This window comes from Balaenoptera acutorostrata, chromosome 3 (assembly GCF_949987535.1).
Source record: "Balaenoptera acutorostrata chromosome 3, mBalAcu1.1, whole genome shotgun sequence".
Classification (NCBI taxonomy): Eukaryota; Metazoa; Chordata; class Mammalia; order Artiodactyla; family Balaenopteridae; genus Balaenoptera; species Balaenoptera acutorostrata.
The window spans coordinates 113,439,504-113,461,821 of record NC_080066.1 but is presented as its reverse complement, the minus strand read 5'-3'; the positions used below and the strand labels follow the sequence as shown (position 1 = coordinate 113,461,821).

Genomic DNA, 22,318 nt, shown 5'->3' with positions numbered 1-22,318 from the left:
ATGATCAATTAAGGCTGAAAAGCCCAGCTGCTGTTTTCCTATGGTAAGTTGAAAAGTAGAAGTTGACCCAAAGAGGCTTACAAGGAACTTACTGAATCTGGTTTCAGATTTCCAAAGAAAAATTGGAGGTGGTAGGAGAAAATAGGCACAGGGTTGCCAATTTTTTATTTTGACATATAAGAGCTTTAAAAAAAGCCAACATATCACTTACTATATCACTATACTTTCATAAAAGAAGAGATATGGTAAAACTAAAAAATAGTAGGTTGGATATAATCTCAGAAGAGATTTCCCCTCAAAAATGAGAGTTGTGAATCTTACTCAGACATTCTCACTAGAGACCAGAGAAAACTTGGATATGTACTGGCACAGGTGAAAATCAAGACACCAGAGGGCCTTCTACATTCCTCTCACAGGATTCAGAACACACTACCTCAAAATACAGTTCTTCGGCATATTGAATATTTTAAGAAGGAATTTTAGAAATGGCAAGTGCAGGAAGGACTATCTGACCTCCCCCCTTACCCCTGAAGCAGGTCATAAGACCCTCATGTGAAAGAAGCCCTCCCTATACTCAGAGGAAAGAAGCATCCTTATCTCTGAAGGTGGAGGGACACCAAGAAGAATCCAGATAAATAGGCCTTGCTAGGCTTTCTCCAGTTCACTACCCTGAGCTCATATCCTTTTATCCTATCATAGTTTTCCATGACTTTCCTCGCTTTATCAAACCTAGTATAAAAACTCTCAGGCTTAACTGTTTCTTCAGATCTTCACTTCCTTATGAAGGCTCCCATGTGATGAAAACTTACATTAAATAAATGTGTTTGCTTTCCTCCTGCAAATCTGTCTTTGTCAGTTTAATACTCAGGCCCAGCCAGGGACCTTATGAGGGTCAAGAAAAGTTTTTCCTCCTCTACACCTCCTATTCCTTTATCATTAAGAGTCTAATACATCCTGGTTAGATCTTTGATAATAATTCCATAACTTTATATGGTGTCAGGTGGTACTAAACTTTGTCTGGGAGGAAAAAATTTTCCTCTATCCTTCTAGGTTCTTCTGGCTGGTCAAAGAATTAAATTGACCTGAGATAGATTAGCAGGAGAAAATCAAGCAAAAGTTTAATACAATGTATAAATGGGAGAGATCTAGGGGAACTGAGTAACTCACCAAAATGGCCATATCCCTCACCTTAAATACCAACCTCAGCTAAAGACAAAAGAAGATGCTGGGGGCAGTGATTTGGGACCTCAAAGGGGAGGAAGACAATTGACATGGAGATGGAAAAGGAAGTGTTTGGTAAACAAATGTTTGCTAGGCCATGCTGAGACAATAGGACAGAGAGGAGTTTTAACAAACAGACTTTGCTAGGATTCTCCCTGTCCACACACCTAGTTCATACTGTAGCTGTCTTAGGTAGTATCTCGCTTCTTGCAACAGGTCCTCCCTCTATCCGCATTCTTTTAGGCAGTTAGGGGGAAGGTCAAAGGTTCTTCTTGAGACTTTTCAGCCTTAAAAATAAACAGCCTAGGGCTTCCCTGGTGGTGCAGTGGTTAAGAATCCGCCTGCCAATGCAGGGGACACGGGTTCGAGCCCTGGTCTGGGAAGATCCCACATGCCACAGAGCAACTAAGCCCATGTGCCACAAGTACTGAGCCTGCGCTCTAGAGCCTGCGCTCTAGAGCCCGCGTGCCATAACTACTGAGCCTGCATGCCACAAATACTGAAGCCCACGCTCCTAGAACCCATGCTCCGCAATGAGAAGCCTGTGCATCACAATGAAGAAGTAGCCCCTGCTGCCGCAACTAGAGAAAAGCCCGCGTGCAGCAACAAAGACCCAGTGCAGCCAAAAATTAAATAAATAAAATAAAATAAATAAATTTTTTTTAAAAATTAAAAAAAATATATCAGCCTAAATGAATCCTCATGCCAAAGAAACACAATCTGGGGTGGCAAATTTTGCTCCCCTACAAGTTTTGTGGAGATCATTTTGTAATGTATATAAATGTCAAACCACTATACTGTATACATGAAACTAATACTGTATGTCAACTATACTTCTATAAAAAAATAATAATAATTCCATGAGTTTATCATTAACAGAGAAGTCTGCTTTGTCCATAGCATTTCACCAAAATTCAAGTGTTGAGGAGAGGTGCCAGCTTCAGAATTAGAATTAGTATTAGGAAGATCCTTAAGGAAGTTTATGGTCTGTGTATTCCACAACCTCTACTATTCTCTGTGGTTCAAATGCTATCTGGAGTTCAGAAGGATCTAGGCATAGGAGTGTGTGTGTGTGTGTGTGTGTGTGTGTGTGTGTGTGCGTGTGTGTATCTGTGTGTAGTCTAGCATGGAATAAAATTTCTTTCAGGTGAAGAAGCTACTCATTGTATTATCTTCTGCTTCTTCTCTCAGGAAAACTTTAAATATCTAAGACAGCTCCTATTTTCATATAGATCAGGATCTGCTTAGAAGCAAGATTTCCTTGTGAGTCAGAGGCAAAAGATTTAGGAAATGATTTGAATGCCATTCTCTTCATGAAGAGGGTTAACCCTTATTGTTCTTTAACTAAAAATGTTTTGCTTTTAAAATTATATGTGTTTATTGTAGGAAATTTAGAAAAGCATAAAATAAAGTAAAAATAACTCAGAATCTCAACACATGGAGAAAACAATCATGAATATTTTAGTATATATCTTCCATTCTTTTTCTACAAATATGTATAAACTTTTAAAAATTGGAATCAGAATTTATCTACTATTTTTAATGCTTTCACTTATATCATTAGTGAGCAAAACATGATTTTTGATGCTCATTTAGTATTATTGTATCCTATGAATTAACTATAACATACTTAGTCATTCTCTTGATTTTGGTGGTTTCAATTTTTCAATATTGTATAAAAAGCTGTTCTGAACATTCCTGTTCATCTTTATTGATGCACTTATTTTTTTTCCTTAGAATAAATGCCAGTGGAAGGATGACTGAATCAAAGGGTATGTATATTTGTAAGGGTTTTGAAACAAATTGCTCATCCAAGAGGGCATTGCCACAAATGATGTTCAAAAGTTCGCATTTCGGGACTGCCCTGGCAGTTCAGTGGTTAAGACTCCACACTTTCACTAAAGGGGACGTGGGTTCGATCCCTGGTGGGGGAACTAAGATTCCGCATGTGGTGCGGCCAAAAGGAAAAAAAAAGTTTGCATTTCATTGTGCTTACCCAGTGCTGAATATTTTTATCATTCTAAACCTCAAGCAATTTGATGGTAGAACAATAATATCTCACTGTTTTTATTTGAATTTCTTTAATTACTAGTGGATTTAAACATTTTTTTCACATTTGTGGGTCACTTTGATTTCTTATTTTGTTATTCTTCAATATTTTGTTTACGTTTTTATGTAGTCAAAGTTATTATCTTCATTCATTTGCCATTATTGTTCTTTGTCGGCTTTTTGTTTCTTTGTTTTGTTTAGGAAAACTCCAACCTGGCAACAGATTCATATTCATCTATCATTTCTTCTAAGTATACATATGATTTCTGTTTTTGAACCACGTCTAGAATTCCCATTATAAGGTTAAATAAAGTGGGAAATCTTGCTTTATCCCAACTTTAACTGGTGTTTCATAGATTAGTATGATGTTTTGGTTATTGGTCTGAAATTCCTTAACTCCTAAATTAATACTTATCATTATATTATCATGTCTTCATAGTTACTCTCCATAAATATTACTGAGATCAATCTGTTACATTTCTGTATTCTAGAGACAGAACTTAAACCAAAGTGCAGATCATCAAGCACCCAAATAAACATTAAAAAGATATCTTGAATATGATGTTCTGATTTAAGGTGTTATTTTAATAACCCTCATAAAACACAAGATATGCATATAGTTTACTGTTTGGTTCTTCCCCCTTATTCATATTGTTACTATTATTCTTATTTCTACAATTGGACATTCTTAGTATATTTGCAGCATATTTGACATTGCACCAATTAGCTCATCTCTACTTCATTTTCTCTGGGTTAAATATTATGTTCAAATTTTAAGAGAGTCTGAACATATTAAATATTGAAATGTGTAATATTCCTATTATCATTGCTGGGTTCTTAAATATGGCAAATTTCTGACAGTATAGATAGAAAAATGAGATGAAAGAAGGCAGAGAAACTCTGTCAAATATCATGTAGTTCCAGCAGTAACTATTTTAGTAATGATCATTTTCATAGAGCAATTGATTTTCAGCTAAAGGGAATTCCTTCACTGTTCCAGACAGCAAATGTTTATTAACTAGGTTCTCAGGTTTAATTCTCAGAAGGGTTTTGCTTAGCAATATCTCAAGCTACATTAATTGAGGATGAATTTGAAGAATGGCAGTGTCTCCCATATTCCTTGTGATACTTCTTTCCTGACTCCGCTTAACTTTGTATATCTACCTTTATATCATTTCTCCAACTCTTGTCTTTTAGTTTTTCCTTTCAACAACTTATTTTCCCCCACTTCTCTTCTTTATAAGTGCCTCCAGACTTGGTGAAACCATAAAGATTTCTGCTTCAAAGATTATTGTAGAACCAGTGCTATGCAGGACAATGGTTACATGCAAAACAGTTTTGAGTATCAAGGTCACAGACAGGAGCAGTACTCAATACTGAGAAGAAAACAAAGTGTGCTTTACACAAACTGTAACTGAACCCTTGTCTTTGCTTCAAGCAAAATGCCTTCACTTGCTTCCCTCCTGTATTTCATTCTTGTTCTTGCCCATGGTCAATGAAAATCTACTGCTAATTTGCTATAAATAATTAAGGTGATTCCTAGACTTCTTTCTCTCATATTAAAATTTCTAATAGTAGTGGAATAAAGAACTGGGTTTTTCCACTCTCATCCAGCAAAATACATCACAATGGGTTCCCACAGAAAGGACTGCTGTGTGGTCACCCAACCCCACATCTCAGTGCTAAACAAATAGAAACACACTAGAGAATACGGGAATATTTACTAAAGCACTTTTCTTTGGTTGCAGCTCCTGCTCTAGGGTAGAACTTCTCAATTTTGGGGTACTGAAAAGTCATCTGGGGTGCTTAATAAACTATAGATTCCTGGCCTCTAAATCTAGAGATTATGATTTGGTAGGTCTCAAGTGGAATTCAGGAATCTCTGAATTTACTAAATATCTTAACTGATTCTGATGCAGGTGATCAGAAACACTAGTCTGGGATTTTTCCTATTGACCTAAAAGCTAACCATCCTTATTGGTTCTATTATTGGCCAATTATTTTCAAATTTTTTAGTTTCTCCATTTTCAAAACTGAGAAGATCAATCTGACCAATCTGATTCCGTGGGGTTAGGTAAAGTTGAACATAAACATGTTGGCATTTATTCCAGAAGACAGACACCAATATGTTGAACAAAAAGAACTGACTGCTTTAAATGAATGAGTGATTAAAATAACATACAAATAATAAATTAAAACCAAAATAACTGGGAATGGAGAAAGGACTGGGAGGAGGGAGGGTAACCTTTATGTGGGTAAACCAGAATCATCTCTCTCTACGATAAAGGTTCTCAGTCCTAATCCATAATATCTTCATACTGCAGGGAGCTGTCACAGGGTGCACCTCCTTAGGAGGCAAATTTTTCTTTGGTCTGTGGGCCTGCCTTGCCTACTGGGGTGTGTCAAGCCTGACAATTTCTGAAGGAGAAATGTAAGCCAATGCTCTACCAACATCAGAAACTAGCCCTGATAAACATGTAACCCCATTTACATTAATTATTAAATTCTCTTAGAAATAATCTAAGGAAAAATCTAAAATATAAAAAAAAATATGTCATAAACAAAACATTTGGGCTAGTGGTTATTTTTGTAGAAGAGAAAGAGAACAGGATGCAACCAAAGAGAAGCATACAGGTAGGCTTCTAAGTTACAGGCAATGTTTTATTTCTTAAGTTGGAAGTGGATACTCAGCGGTTTATTTTATTATTAACCTTTAAGCGGTTCATATATGGTTTATATAAATTTTGTATTTGATAGAAATCACCTTAAATTTAAAAAGTATACTAGGGCTTCCCTGGTGGCGCAGTGGTTAAGAATCCGCCTGCCAATGCAGGGGACACGGGTTCGGGCCCTGGTCTGGGAAGATCCCACATGCCGCAGAGCAACTGGGCCTGTGAGCCACAATTACTGAGCCTGCGCGCCTGGAGCCTGTGCTCCGCAACAAGAAAGGCCGCAATAGTGAGAGGCCCACGCATCGCGATGAAGAGTGGCCCCCGCTTGCCACAACTAGAGAAAGCCCTCGCACAGAAACAAAGACCCAACACAGCCATAAATAAATAAATAAGAACAAATACTTTAAAAAAAAAAAGTATACTAAAAAAAGCTGTTTTTAAATTATAGTCATTTCAGTGTTATTTATAATATCAGTAACAACAGCATAAATGGAAGCAGCCTATTGGAATGGTTAAAGTGAACATTGGTTCATCCATACGCTGAATGGAATATTATTCAGTTATTTTAAATATGGTTATGTAGCACTATGGGGAAAAAAAAAGCTTATGATCAGTTACCAAAAATCATGTGACAAAATCTTTTAACTGGATGATTACAACTCAGTAAAACAGTTCAAAGAATAAAAATGTATGCTACTATGATATCATGATTATTTTTAGTAAAAGGGATTATGAGTGTTTTCCCCCTTGCTTTTTCTAATTATCTTTAGTGTGATCATGTTGTTTTTAATAATTAAACTTTCTATTACAAAAAAAAAAAGATTTCCCCAAAAAGCATTTTTTGGTTCCACTATAAATTAACATGACCAGAAATTACACTGGCTTCTAAGATTTTATACAGGGGAAAGTTTTCATGAAAAACAATAAAAAGTCAGAAAACAACATCTTTCCCTCAGATGTTTCTCAGCAGCCTCTCAGCCTCTGCATCTCAGAAAACAAATGCACTGTGCTAAGATTCAATTGTTTGCCAAGAGTTGAGCTGCCCCTCCTTTTTCCTATCATTGGCCAGCCTGCCTTTCCATCTCCAACAACCTCCAGTATCTTGGTCACACACACCTCACAGCAAGATGCTGACTAATCCTAAGATTAGGGCGGCTTATTAGGCAACCTTTCACACAGTGCCCATTGCTACTCATTGCACAATATATTTGACTGGGAAGGATAAATGCCATGGTTTACATTTGACTCCAGTCACCCTGTCAGTGCCAGCAGCTGAAGTGTGTAAATATCACCCACTGCCTTTAGAAAGATGCTGACACTATGTTCCAGGCTCCCTAATGTTGTGTAACATGAGAGAGGGGAGCAGGGGTGAACCTATGAGGACGAATGAGAAGCAGATGAGGATATTAACCACCTTCTGCCTTATTTCTGAAAGAAATGAAAAGCTGGACACTTATGAGTTGTAGCTACAAATAAACTTATTTTTAAGATTTAGAATTTAAGAACCTGAACAGGTAAACAAATCAATACTTTTCATATGTTTCTATTAATCCATCGATAAGAAGTAAATCTCTGAGGCAGGAACATTATATCAGTGACTAAAATAAGTCAAATGGGGAAAAGCAATTGCCGTATTATTTAAAATTCTGTCATAATTTTATCAATGTTACAATACAGAATGTATTTGACTGAAGAAGCCACTATGAAGAGACGTTTCTGTGCTTTTTTTCTTGAGACTGCAAGCTCCTCTTAAAAAAACCCTGCAGTCATTCTCAGGTTAGGGGGAAAGAGAGGGAAAAAAAAAAAAACCCAAATGAGAGGAGAATAAGGGTTTCAATTGTGATTTGTTCTGAGAATAAATATTATCTTACCCAGATCGTTAAGTCTGTGGGAATACGCAGCACACACAGTTCGGTCCATTTACTGAAGCTAGATTAGTTATTTTTAGAGTCTTCTATCTCCCATATGTACACAGTGTGACAGTAACGCTAATACAAAGGCCACGTGCAAATTTTGTTTGCTAACAAGATTCCAGACCACTAATTAAAGGACATGAGGTTCTTTAGCTAAAAAAACACAGATATCCACCGATAGCTTCTTTTGAGTGTGAAAGAATAGCAAAATATATTTCTTTTTTATTTGGTTACAAAGAGTATGCTTTTAAATACTGTAATAGAGTAAGGCAAAGGCTAGCTTCCCTTTGATAACGTAGAGTCATATGGAAAGTTATGCAATGGTTAGCAAGATTACACTCCAGTCAATCTAGTCACATTTCCTCAAGACTGAGAAGGACAAAGGAAGTTCCTTAGAATAAGTATCTTTGTATAACAGGTCTGAATCATACTAGGAAACACTAACCAGATCATCTACTTTGACTTGCTCTTTCATTAATATTCAGAAATTACCATGGTCAGAACCTCATCAACAAAACCTGAGTGTAGAAGGTGTTTCCAACTTGGACTTGTTTCCAACAGAAGCAAAAGGCCAAAACACCTTCTGCTGGATGAATCACCAACAACTACCTTATTGTTCTAGGTGTAATTGGTGTCCCTGCTAAAAATTCAATCCCAAATTAAATGTTTATGAGGAAGAATTTCACCTGTGGCCCCTAAGGAATTATTTTCAACCTCATTTTTACTATTTTTTGAGTGGGGGCAAAGAAAATGGCCATAATAGATTTTATGGGTTATACTCTAAATGATGGTGATTCTGGCCCTGGCTTACTTCCAAGGTGAATATGATTATTTTCTTCCCTAAAAACAAACAAAACAAAAAACTGATAAGAAGAGTAGACCTCAGGAAACAGGAGACTAAGAAAACATATTAAATATACTCTTAAGATTCAGATATACTTTTTTTTTCCCCCCCAAACTCACTTCAAATAGCTGGCTGACTCAAGTTTTCCTGATCCCTATGCTGGGCTATGACTGGATTTTTAAAATGAATTTAGCTAAGGAATAGGTATTTACAATATTGGGGAGTATTCATAAGATTATTATTTTATTTATATTTTCTTCATAGAAATATAAGCAATTTGCAAGCAATTTACAAGTTGAAGGATTTTTGTTTTTACAAAGCATATTGCAAACAGGAACAGATCACCTGAAACAGTTTTCATAATTTTTTATTTATTCTCAGTCATTTTCTCTCTCTTGTTGGAATACTAGCCTATAATGTTATAAAGGTTTTGACCTTCTTTCTGTACATTAGCTGCTAGACTAGAATTACAGGAGAACTTCTCTCATCTGTGGTAGGACCTATACTTGGTAGAGTGGTACATTTAAAGTCAGCAGTCAAATACGGCCAAATGCTACTCTTTCCACTTCTGAGTTAAGGAAATCGAAGCCTGGATAGTGATTAAATGGCTTAATCTGTATTACAAAATCAGTCAATGGACTGAAAGCCATTAGTAGGTGCCAAGACTCTTGATTCAAAACTCAGTCTTTCCACTAAACCACCTTGCTTTAGATAATTACAGTGTAAAAACTATTGAGAGGGGAAAACAACTGAGGGAAACAGCAGATGTAACTGAATATTTTGAAAAATTTTAATAAGAGCCTAAAATAAGCCAAGATATGATGTACAGAGCAATGGTAAAGGTAAATACATAGGTAAACATAAAAGATAGTATGAATGTGTTTTTGTTTGTAACTCTTTTATTCTTGCATCTGATTTAAGAAACAACTGCATAAAGCAACGATTATAAAACTGAGTTGATGGGTATATGATGTATAAAGTTGTAACTGTATGCCAATAATAGCACTTGGAGAAGGGAGGAAATAAAGCTATATGGAATAAAATTTTTGTATACTATTGAAATTCAGTTGGTATTAATCCAAACTTGGTAATTTTAAAATTAATATGTTGATTCTAGGGACTTCCCTGGTGGCCCAGTGGTAAAGAATCTGCCTTACAATGCAAGGGACGTGGGTTCGATCCCTGGTCAGGCAACTAAGATCCCACATGCTGCAGGGCAAATAAGCCCACGCACCACAACTACTGAGCTCGCGTGCCTCAATTAGGGAGCCCGTGTGCCTCAAACTACAGAGCCCATGCGCTCTGGAACCGGCACGCCACAACTACAGAGCCCACAAGCCCTGGAGCCTGCGTACCACAACTAGAGAGAAGCCCATGTGCCTCAATGAAGATCCTGCATGTTGCAACTAAGACCTGATGCAGCCAAAAATAATAATAATAATAATAAACAAATCTTTTTTTAAAAAAAGATGTTAACTCTAATCCTTAGCATAACCACTAAGAACTCAGAAACATATAGTAAAAGAAACAACAAAGGAATTGAAATGATATATCAAAAAATAACTATTTAACAAAAAAGAAAGCAGTAATGGAGGAATAAAATAGACATAAAACACACAGAAAACAAATAACAAAATGGCAGATGTAAGAACTATGTTATCAATAATTACCTTAATTGTAAACAGACTAAACACTTCAATCAAAAGGCATAAATTTGCAGAATGGATAAAAAAATGATTCAACTATATGCTGTTTATAAAAGACAAACCGGATTTAAAAACACAAATAAGTTGAAAGGAAAAGAATGGAAAAATATACACCATACAAAACAGTACTCAAAAGAGAGCTAGAGTGGCTATACTAATACCAGACAAAATAGATTTTAAGGGAATTTCCTGACAGTCTAGTGGTTAGGACTCTGCACTTTCATTGCCGAGGACTCGGGTTCGATCCCTGATTGGGGAACTAAGATCCCACAAGCCACATGGCCCAAGAAAAAGTAGATTTTTTTTTTAATTGTGTTATATTCCAGTTTTTAAGTCTTTACCTTTTTTAAAAAAAATTAATTAATTTATTTATTTATGGCTATGTTGGGTCTTCGTTTCTGTGTGAGGGCTTTCTCTAGTTGTGGCAAGCGGGGGCCACTCTTCATTGTGGTGCGCGGGCCTCTCACTATCATGGCCTCTCTTGTTGCGGAGCGCAGGCTCCAGACGTGCAGGCTCAGTAATTGTGGCTCACGGGCTCAGTTGCTCCGTGGCATGTGGGATCTTCCCAGACCACGGCTTGAACCCATGTCCCCTGCATTGGCAGGCAGATTCTCAACCACTGCGCCACCAGGGAAGCCCAGAAAAAGTAGATTTTAAGACAAAAATTGTTACTAGAGGCAAAGAAGGATATATTATAATGATAAAAGGATCAGTCTGTTGGGAAGACATAACTATAAATATATATGCACCTAACAACAAAGTCCCAAAATACATGAAGTAAAAACTAATAAAACTGAAGTGAGACATAGACAATTCAACAATAATAATTGGTGACTTCACTACTCCACTTTCAATGATGACTAGAACAACCAAACAGATGATCAGTAAGGAAAGAGAAGACTCGAACAATATTATAAACCAACTAGACCTAAGGGACATTCACCCAACTAAAACAGAATGCACATTCTTCTCAAGTATACATGGAAACATCTCTATGACTTAAAATAAGTACAAAACATGTACACTGAAAACTATAAAATATTACTGAAAGATTAAAGATGAACTAAACAAATGGAAAGATATCTCATGTTTATAAACTGGGAAACATTATTAAAATGGCAATACTTCCTAAACTGATGTACATACTCAATGTAATCTCTATCAAAATCAGAGCTTGTTTATTTTTAAATTTTATATTTTTTTGGCTGCACCACGCTGCTTGTGGGATCTTAGTTCCCCAACCAGGGATCGAACCCAGGCCCCCTGCAGTGGAAGCTCCAAGCCCTAATCACTGGACCACCAGGGAATTCCCATCACAGCTTGTTTAGACATGGAAGCAACCTAAATGTCCATCGACAGATGAATGGATAAAGAAGATGTGGTACATATACACAATGGAATATTACTTAGATATAAAAAAAAATGCCATTTGAAGCAACATGGATGGACCTAGAGATTATCATGCTAAGTGAAGTAAGTCAGACAGAAAGACACATATCATATGATATCGCTTACATGTGGAATCTAAAAAAATGATACAAACGAACTTATTTATAAAACAGAAATAGAGTCACAGATGTAGAAGACAAACTTATGGTTACCAGGGGAGAAAAGCAGGGAGGGATAAATTGGGAGATTGGGATTGACATATACACACTACTATATATAAAATAGATAACAATAAGGACCTACCGTATAGCACAGGGAACTCTACTCAATACTCTGGAATGATCTATATGGGAAAAGAATCTAAAAAAGAGTGGATAGGGACTTCCCTGGTGGTCCAGTGGTTAAGACTTTGAGCTCCCAATGCAGGGGGCCTGGGTTTGATCCCTGGTCAGGGAACTAGATCCCACATGCCACAACTAAGAGTCCACATGCTGCAACTAAATGATCCTGCATGCCACAACTAAGTCCCAGAGCAGCCAAATAAATAAATATTTTAAAAAAATAAACATAAGGGACTTCCCTGGTGGTGCAGTGGTTAAGAATCCACCTACCAATGCAGGTGACACGGGTTTGATCCCTGGTCCGGGAAGATCCCACATGCCGTGGAGCAACTAAGCCCGTGCGCCACAACTACTGAGCCTGCGCTGTAGAGCCCGCAATCCACAACTACTGAGCCTGCGTGCCACAGCGTGCCCCAACTACTGAAGCCCGCGCACCTAGAGCCCGTGCTCCGCAACAAGCGAAGCCACCGCAATGACAGGCCCGCGCACTGCAATGCAGAGCAGCCCCGGCTCGCTGCAACTAGAGAAAGCCCACGCACAGCAACAAACACCCAATGCAGCCAAAAATAAAATTAAAAATTAAAAATTAAAAAAATAATAAAGACAAATAAATATCTAAAAAACATAAAAAAGACTGGATATATATATATGTATAAATGATTTACTTTGCTGTACAGGAGAAACTAATACAACATTGTAAATCAACTATACTCCAATATAAATTTAAAAAATAATAAAAGTCAGATACCAATCTCAAAAAAAAATTCAGAGCTTTTTTTTTTTTTTTAACAATTGACAAGCTGACCTTAAAATTCATATGGAAATGCAAACAACCCAGAATAGCCAAAATGATCTTGAAAAAGAAGAACAACATTGGAGACATCACACTTCATGATTTCAAAACTACAAAGCTACAGTAATCAACTCAGGGTGGTGCTGGAATAAGGACAGAAATTCAGATCAATGAAACATAATTGAGAGTCCAGATAAACCTTTACACTCATGGTAAGCTGATTTTCAACAAAGGTGCCAAGGCAAGTCATGGGGAAATAATAGCCTTTTCAACAAATAGTGCTGAAACAATTGGATATTCATGTGCAAGTAAGAATAAAGTTGGACTCCTACATCACAACATATTCAAAAATTAATTTAGAATAGATCATAAATCTAAATGTAAGAGCTTAAATTATAAAACTCTTAGAAGAAAACATAAATGTAAATATCCACGATCTTGAATTAAGCAATGGTTTCTTAGATTCTGAAAGCACACGTTACAAAAGAAAAACTAGATAAATTGGACTTCATAAAATTTGTAAACTTTTGTGCTTCAAAAAACACCATCCAGAAACTGAGGGACTTCCCTGGTGGGGTAGTGGTTAAGAATCCACCTGCCAATGCAGGGGACATGGGTTCGAGCCCTGGTCCAGGAAGATCCCATATGCCGCAGAGCAACTCAGCCCGTGCACCACAACTACTGAGCCTGTGCTCTGGAGCCTGAGAGCCACAACTACTGAGCCCACGCACCACAACTACTGAAGCCCACGTGCCTAGAGCACATGCTCTGCAACAAGAGAAGCCACTGCAATGAGAAGCCTGTGCACCGCAATGAAGAGTAGCCCCCACTCGACGCAACTAGAGAAAGCCCGCGCGCAGCAACGAAGACCCAACGCAACCAAAAATAAATAAATAAATAAATAAATAAATAAAAAGAAACTGAAAAGGTGGGACTTCCCTGGTGGCGCAGTGGTTAAGAATCTGCCTGCCAATGCAGGGGACATGGGTTCGGTACAACTACTGAGCCCAAGCGCCACAACTACTGAAGCCCATGCGCCTAGACCCCATGCTCCGCGACAGAAGCCACCGCAATGAGAAGCCCGCGCACCACAATGAAGAGCAGCCCCTGCTCGCCACAACTAGAGAAAGCCCACACGCAGCAATGAAGACCCAACGCAGCCAAAAAAATAAAAGAAACTGAAAAGGCAACACACAGGATTGGAGACTATATTTGCAAATTATATCTCTGACAAGGGACTTATATCCAGAATATTTAAAGAACTCATAACTCAACAATGAAAAAACGAATAACCCAATCTTAAAATGCATGAAGAATTTGAACAGATTTTTTTCCAAAGAAGGTATATGAAGAGCCAATAAGCACATAAAAAATGCTCAACATCATTAGTCATTAGGAAAATGCAAATAAAAATCACAATGAGATACTACTTCACACTCACTAGGATGGCTATTATTAAAAAAGACACTTTTGGCTGGAACTGCCATCTTCCAGTCATTCACCAAAATGACGAACACAAATGGAAAGAAGAGAAGCACCTGCTATATGTTCTCTAGGCCTTTTAGAAAACATGTTATTGTTCCTTTGGCCACATACATACAAACCTACAAAGAAGGAGATATTGTAAACCTCAAGGGAATGGGCACTATTCAAAGAGGAATGCCCCACAAATGTTACCAAGGCAAAACTGGAAGAGTCTACTATATTACCCAGCATGCTGTTGGCATTGTTGTAAACAAACGAGTTAAGGGCAAGAATCTTGCCAAGAGAATTAACGTATATACTGAATGTATTAAACATTCTTAAGAGCCAAGATAGCTTCCTGAAACATGTGAAGGAAAATAATCAGAAAAAGAAGGAAGCCAAAGACAATGGTACTTGGATTCAACTAAAGCACCAGCCTGTTTCACCCAGAGAAGCAAACTCTGTAAAAACCAATGGAAAAGAGCCTGAACTGCTGAAACCCATTCCCTATGAATTCACAGCATGAAAGGTATAAAAAAATAAATAAAAGGCCTTGGGACTGTTATAAAAACCACTGAACTGTACACTTTAAAAGCATTAATTGTATATGAATTATATTTCAATAAAGCTACTATTAAAAGTATATATATATACATATATATAATGTACACACATATGTGTATATACAGTTTATATATTTAAATATATACATATGTGTATATATGATATATATGATGCACACATCAGAAAATTGAATATAAAACTAAAGAAAGTGAATAATAAAAAAATCTTGAAATCATCTAATGATGATTTTCAAAGAAAAACTAGTACAGATATCATTTCCTTGAAAGCTTGGTGGTTAATTTCCTTGGTCAAGAAGCTGCCTGCCTTAATCTCTAGATTACCTCAGCATATGCACATTCTCACATTAATAATACATATATACAGTCTGCAGGTATTATCAAGCCATTGGCATTTACCTAGTAAATCAAACATTATTTCCTGGGCTCCAAGTTTATATTAAATTCTGATTTACCTTCCAAGGTGTTTTAGACAAGGATTCAGATAAGCTTTGGCAAATGACCTCGAGGGAAGTAATTTTGGTTTTGTATGACCTATATGGATTTTTCTGCTAAGGAGCTTTACTTGAATAACTGCTCACCTTTTTAACTCTGCTATGGCAGACACTGATCTCTGAAAGTATAAGTTTAATCCTTAAGGCTGGCCCTCAGGCTTCTTTAGTTAGCTGATAAAAAGGATAAAAAGGACTCCTTGAATAACACATGAGTCGTGATGGTGCTGTGTAGATGAATTTTGGACTCTGGTGATGTAAGAAGTCCAAGAAAAGGGCTTAAGACTTGTTTACTGTCATTAATTTCATATTATTTAATATGATCACAATATGTCATGTATATGATTTTGTGTATGTATATATTTCTATTTAGAAAAAAAGGTCATGGAAATGTTATCAAAATGTTAATAATAATGACCTCAAGGTGGTAGGTGATTATTGTTTTTTCTTTTTATTCTATTGGACTTCCCAAGTTTTACACTGTATATATGTATTACATTAAAAAAAAGTTTTTAATTGCAAAAGTGATTGTAAAAGAAATTCAAACACTAAAAAGAAATATAAAATAAAAATCGAAGTGCTCTCCCTTATTCCCTTTTTTCTGATTCACTTTTCAGAGGAAATCATTTAGTAGTTTTATGTATCTTCTTTTAAATTCTTTCTTTCTTTCTTTCTTTCTTTCGTATGTATGTATGTATGTATGTATGTATGTCACACTGCGCAGCATGCCAGATCTTAGTTCCCCGACCAGGAATCAAACCTTCACCCCCTGCAGCAGAAGCTCAGATTCTTAACCAGTGGACCACCAGAGAAGTCCCTCTTTCATTATGTTTATTCATATTATATATAGAATTTTAAAATGGGATCTTAATGTTTACGATTCTGCAACTTTCTATTCTAATTTTAAATATTTTTCATTTTTCTAAGTCAATCTCCTTTTAAACATCTGCACAGGTTAAATGAATCTGTGCAGATTTGTTCACTTTGCTATTGATGGGACATGTAGGCAGTTTCCAATATTCAGTAAGTATAAAAATGCTGCAGTAAATATCCTGGTGTATTTATTTTTCTGCACTCATGCTATAATTTCTATATGCTTAATTCCTCAAGGTGTATTTCTTTTTATCATGGTGTGTGTGTGTTGGGGAGGTTCATTTAGCCCAGTGAGAGAGAGAGAGCTTCTGCAGCCAGGCTTTCTGGATTCAAAATCCACCTTTGTTGTTTACCAGCTATGTGATCTTATAGATTACTTAACTTTTATAGGTCTTCATTTCCCCATCTGCAAAATGGAGACAATAACATTATCTCCCTTGTAGGGTTGTGAGGAGGATTAAATGAGTTAGTAATTACAAAGCACTTAAAAATGTGCCTACACATAGTAAGCTCTGTATAAGTGTTTGTAAGTTAATTTTAAAAATATCTGTTCCTTTCATTATCCCCTATGTTACCTCTTTAATTTATTATATAACAAAAACATAAGAATAAACTTACTTGAACTATTTTGAGTTTTGAAAAGCTTAATAACTATAGCGATCTCTCCATAGATAAAAGGTTAAATGATGCCATAACTTAAAATTAAGAAACATTTCCATAAGATTATCTCAAAATGTCAGTATTGCTTCCTTTATCCTCTTAGACCTCCCATATATTTTTAAAAAATCATTTTTATTATGAGATTTTCAAATACACACAAAACTACAGACACTAGTATAATGAACCCCCGTGTACTTATTACCCAGATTCAATAGTCATCCTCAGTGCATGGCCAATTATGTTTCATCTGTACTCTACCCACTATCCCCTCAAACTATTTTGTAGCAAATCCTAGTTATCATATCATTTCATCTGTAAATATTTTAGTATGCTTCTCTAAGCAATAAGGACCCTTCTTTTTTTTTTTGTAATATAACCATTAAATCATTATCATACATTAAAAACAATTAACAATAACCCCTTAATAGCAAATATCCAGGAGAAACTTCAAATTTATACAATTATTATATGTCTTTCCCCAATACACTTTTTAAAATATATAATAAGAAAATGGAATTCTTTTTTTAAAATTAATTTATTAATTTATTTTTTTGGCTGCTTTGTGTATTCGTTGCTGTGTGTGGGCTTTCTCTAGTTGTGGCAAGTGGGGCTTTGTGTATTCGTTGCTGTGTGTGGGCTTCCTCTAGTTGTGGCAAGTGGGGGCTACTCTTCGTTGCAGTGCGCAGGCTTCTTATTGCAGTTGCTTCTCTTGTTGCAGAGCACAGGCTCTAGGCGCGTGGGCTTCAGTAGTTGTGGCGCACAGGCTCAGTAGTTGTGGTATGTGGGCTCTAGAGTGCAGGCTCAGTAGTTGTGGCTCAAGGGCTTAGTCACTCTGAGGCATATGGGATCTTCCTGGACCAGGGATTGAACCCATGTTCCATGCATTGGCAGGCGGATTCTTAACCACTGCACCACCAGGGAAGTCCCAGAAAATAAGACTTCTTTACAGAACTTAGGTTCTTGAAAGTCTTCCATCGAATGAATTTTCATAAATCAGATCCTACTTTTCCTTTAACTAAGCTATAAAGTACTTATTATCCACCTGAGCATGCTAATGAAGAGTAACAACCTTTTTTTTTTAGCCTTGGAGAAAGAACAACTAACTAGGAACATAAAACACACAACTTTTACAACTATTATTTGTTTTCTGTCCTCACTACCAAGGCACATATGATGGATAGAGTGAATCTTGTAAAAAATTGTCAAAATTCTAGAATATATTTATAAATACATCATTTTTGAAATCTTTAGAAAAGAAGAATGATTCCTAGAAGACAGCAATACTAAGAATTAGTCATCTCAAGCTAAACTTACTATCTTATTTTTTTAACTTTCAATTTTGAAATAAGTTTAAACACAAAAAAATTGCAAAAAAAATAAAAAGACTTCCTATATATATCCTTTACCCAGCTTCCCCAAATGTTATTATTGGGATGCCACAGTTGAAATAAGTGGATTTCAAGAAGGCAATTGACATTTCCTTTAAAATCTTGGATACAAATATGTTCATTCTGTACTACAAGACTCAATTTTGGTTTTCATTTTCTTAGTATTGTCACTTTTTTAAAAAAAGTGTGTTAAAATTCTTATTGCTAAGAAGGATGTAAGTGGGTCAGGTGATAAATACTGTTAGGTAAAGTCATAGTTACCTGAACAACTACATCAAGAGAATGTTACTTAATGCATGAAAAACTGCTTGGTGAAAGGTTTGTGACACACCAGTGCCTTTGTTTTGGCCAAGTTCTGTGGAACACCTTTACCTAATTAACTACTAACAAAGAATTTGGAAGGATGGCTGATACATTTCACTACCCAATTGGGATTCAAAGAGATTGCCACAGGATGCGGCACTGACGCAGAATCAACAAGACGAAATTTAATAAGTCTAAACATTAAGGACAAAAACATTAACCGCTAAATTAAAAGACTAAAGAAAAGCTGGCTTGGCAGTTCAGGGAGCAGGAAGTAAGGGCTTTAGTTTACTGCAAACTCTGTATGAGCCAAAAGAGTGATGTGACTACCACCCTCCCAACCCAATGCAATAGAAGACTGTACTCCTCTGTCTTGTCTGACCACCTTTAAAGCACAGTTTTAGACTTAGGAATCAGTTAAAGAATTTCAGGAGAAACTGGACCATGACCAAAGAGGGTAAAGCTGTTGAAGGAACTAGACTTACTTTGCCTGAAGAAAAAAGGGAGTGGAATGACTGCTGTCATTAATTGTGGTGACCTATCCCATGGAAGAGGAAGCAGACCTAGCATGCCATACCAGACAGCAGAACTAATAATGTAATTAATATTAATAGCTGGCACTTTTGAGTGTTTAATATGTGGTAGGCATTTACATGCATTATCTTGTTTAATATATTTATTCTATGAGGGGTTAGTTTCTATTATTATCTTAGTCTTATAGATTAGGAAAACAAAACTCAGAGAGGCCAAGGCAACATAGATAGTACATCAAGTAGCTAATGTCCATAATGAATTAATACTTGTAATACATTTAGAAGAGTGTTAGGACATGATAAGTGCCTAATAAAACTTAGTGGCAATAAAAATAATAGTATCATTATAATTATATTTAAATATTATTATTATTGTATTGACTTAGGTCAGTGGTTCTCAGCCTTGGCTACACATTAGAATGACTTTAAAAAATACTGATGTCCGAGGACTTCCTTGGTGGTACAGTGGGTAAGACTCTGTGCTCCCAATGCAGGGGGCCTGGGTTTGATTCCTGGTCAGGGAACTAGATCCTGCATACATGCTGTAACTAAGATGTCTGCATGCCGCAACAAAGATCCCACAAGCCGCAACTAAGACCCAGTGCAGCCAAAATAAACAAATAAATAAATATTTAAAAAAAAATAGTGATGTCCGGATCCTGCCTTCAGAGACGCTGACTGAAGGGGTCTGAGATATGGCCTGATCGTCTGACATTTTAAAAGTTCCCCAGGTGAAGAAAACATTCACAAAGACACATCTGATAAAGACTACTACCAGAATATACAAAGAACACTTACAATTCAACAAGAAAATGAACAATCTGCTTAAAAAATGGGCAACAGATCTGAACAGACACCTCACCAAAGAAGATATACAGGTAGCAAATAAGTATATGAAAAGATGCTCCACATCACATGCCATTAGGGAATTGAAAATTAAAACAATAATATGATACCACTACACACCCATTAGAATGGGCAAAATCCAAAACACTGACAACAGGAAATGCTGACAAGAATGTGGAGCAACAGGAACTCTCATTCACTACTTATGGAAATGCAAAATGGGGGGTATTCCCTGGAGGTCCAGTGGTTAGGACTTGGTGCTCTCGATCCCTGGTCAGGGAACTAAGATCCCAAAGCTATGCAGCTCAGCAAAAAAAAAAAAAAAAAAAAAGAAATGCAAAATGGTACAGCTACCTTGGAAGACAGTTTGGCAGTTTCTTACAAAAGTAAACATATTCTTGTGGGAGGGAGGGAGAATTAGATGAAGGTAGTCAAAAGGTACAAACTTCCAGTTACAAGAAAAATATGTACTAGGGATGTCATTTATGACATGATAACAATAATTAACACTGCTGAACGTTATAAATGAAAGCTGTTAACAGAGTAAATCCTAAGAGTTCTCATCACAAGGAAAAAATAATTTTTAAATCTATTTCTTTAATGTGGTATCTATATGAGATGACGGATGTTCACTAAACCTACTGTGGTCATCATTTCATGACATATGTAAGTCAAATAATTATGTTGTACATCTTAAGCTTATACAGTGCGGTATGTCGATTATATCTCAGTAAAACCGGAAGGAAAAAACCAAACATTCTTACCATACAATCCAGAAATTATGGTGCTTAGTATTCATCCAAATGAGTTGAAAACTTATGTCCATGTAAAAATTTGCACCTCGATGTTTACAGAAGCTTATTATTTTTTTTTTAAATTGTATTTTTTTTAATTAATTAATTAATTTATTTATTATTTTATTTTTGGTTGCGTTGGGTCTTCATTTCTGTGCGAGGGCTTTCTCTAGTTGTGGCAAGCGGGGGCCACTCTTCATCGCTGTGCGCGGGCCTCTCACTATCGCGGCCTCTCTTGTTGCGGAGCACAGGCTCCAAACGCGCAGGCTCAGTAGTTGTGGCTCACGGGCCTAGTTGCTCCGCGGCATGTGGGATCTTCCCAGACCAGGGCTCGAACCCGTGTCCCCTGCATTGGCAGGCAGATTCTCAACCACTGCGCCACCAGGGAAGCCAGAAGCTTATTTTTATTGCCAAAACTTGGAAGCATCCCAGATGTCCTTCAGTAGGTGGATGGATAAATAAACTTTGGTACATCCGGACAACAGAATATTATTCAGCCCTAAAAAGAAATGAGCTATTGGGCTTCCCTGGTGGCGCAGTGGTTGAGAATCTGCCTGCTAATGCAGGGGACACGGGTTCGAGCCCTGGTCTGGGAAGATCCCACATGCCACGGAGCAGCTGGGCCCGTGAGCCACAATTGCTGAGCCTGCGCGTCTGGAGCCTGTGCCCCGCAACGGGAGGGGCCGCGATAGAGAAAGGCCCGCGCACCGCGATGAAGAGCGGTCCCCGCACCGCGATGAAGAGTGGCCCCCGCTTGCCGCAACTGGAGAAAGCCCTCGCACGAACCGAAGACCCAACACAGCCAAAAATAAATAAATAAATAAATAAATAAATAAATAAATAAATAAATAAATAAAAAAAAAGAAATGAGCTATTAAGCCATGAAACGACATGAAAGAACATTAAATGCATATTACTAAGTGAAAGAAACCAACATGAAAAGGCTGTATACTGTATGATTTCAACTATATAACATTCTGGATAAGGTAAAACAACAGACAAGGTAAAAAGATTAGTGGTTGCCAGGGGCTAGGGGTGAATGGGATGAATACATAGAGCACAAGTGATTTTTAGGGCTGTGAAACTATTCTATAATGATGGATATGTGTGATGATATATTTGTCAAAATCCGTAGACTATACAACACCAAGAGTGAACTCTAATGTGAACTATGGACTCTGAGTGATAATGATGTGTCAACACAGGTTCGTTAATTGTAACAAATGTACTATCCTGTGGGGGATTTTGACAGTTGTGCATGTATAGGGGCAGGAGGTGTATGGGAATTCTCTGTATTTTCTGCTCAACTTTACTGCGAACCTAAACTGCTCTAAAAAATAGTCTATTAAAAAAAAAAGTTCCCCAAGTGACTCTAATGTGTAGCTAAGGTTGAAAATTACTGGTCTAGGTTCTTTGCATACGCAATCTCCTTCAACTCTTCGAACGCTCATCTAATT

At 36.9% G+C, this 22,318-nt stretch overlaps 1 long non-coding RNA gene across 4 annotated transcripts in view; it reads right to left on the bottom strand.

The window, feature by feature from the left end:
* Positions 1 to 22,318, bottom strand: part of LOC114237727 (uncharacterized) — a 140,351-nt gene that overhangs the window by 114,715 nt on the left and 3,318 nt on the right. For all 4 annotated transcript variants that reach the window (XR_009007791.1, XR_009007792.1, XR_009007790.1 and 1 more), the window contains exon 2: positions 20,832 to 21,360. This is a non-coding gene — a long non-coding RNA (uncharacterized LOC114237727). The remainder of the gene's footprint in view (positions 1 to 20,831; positions 21,361 to 22,318) is intronic.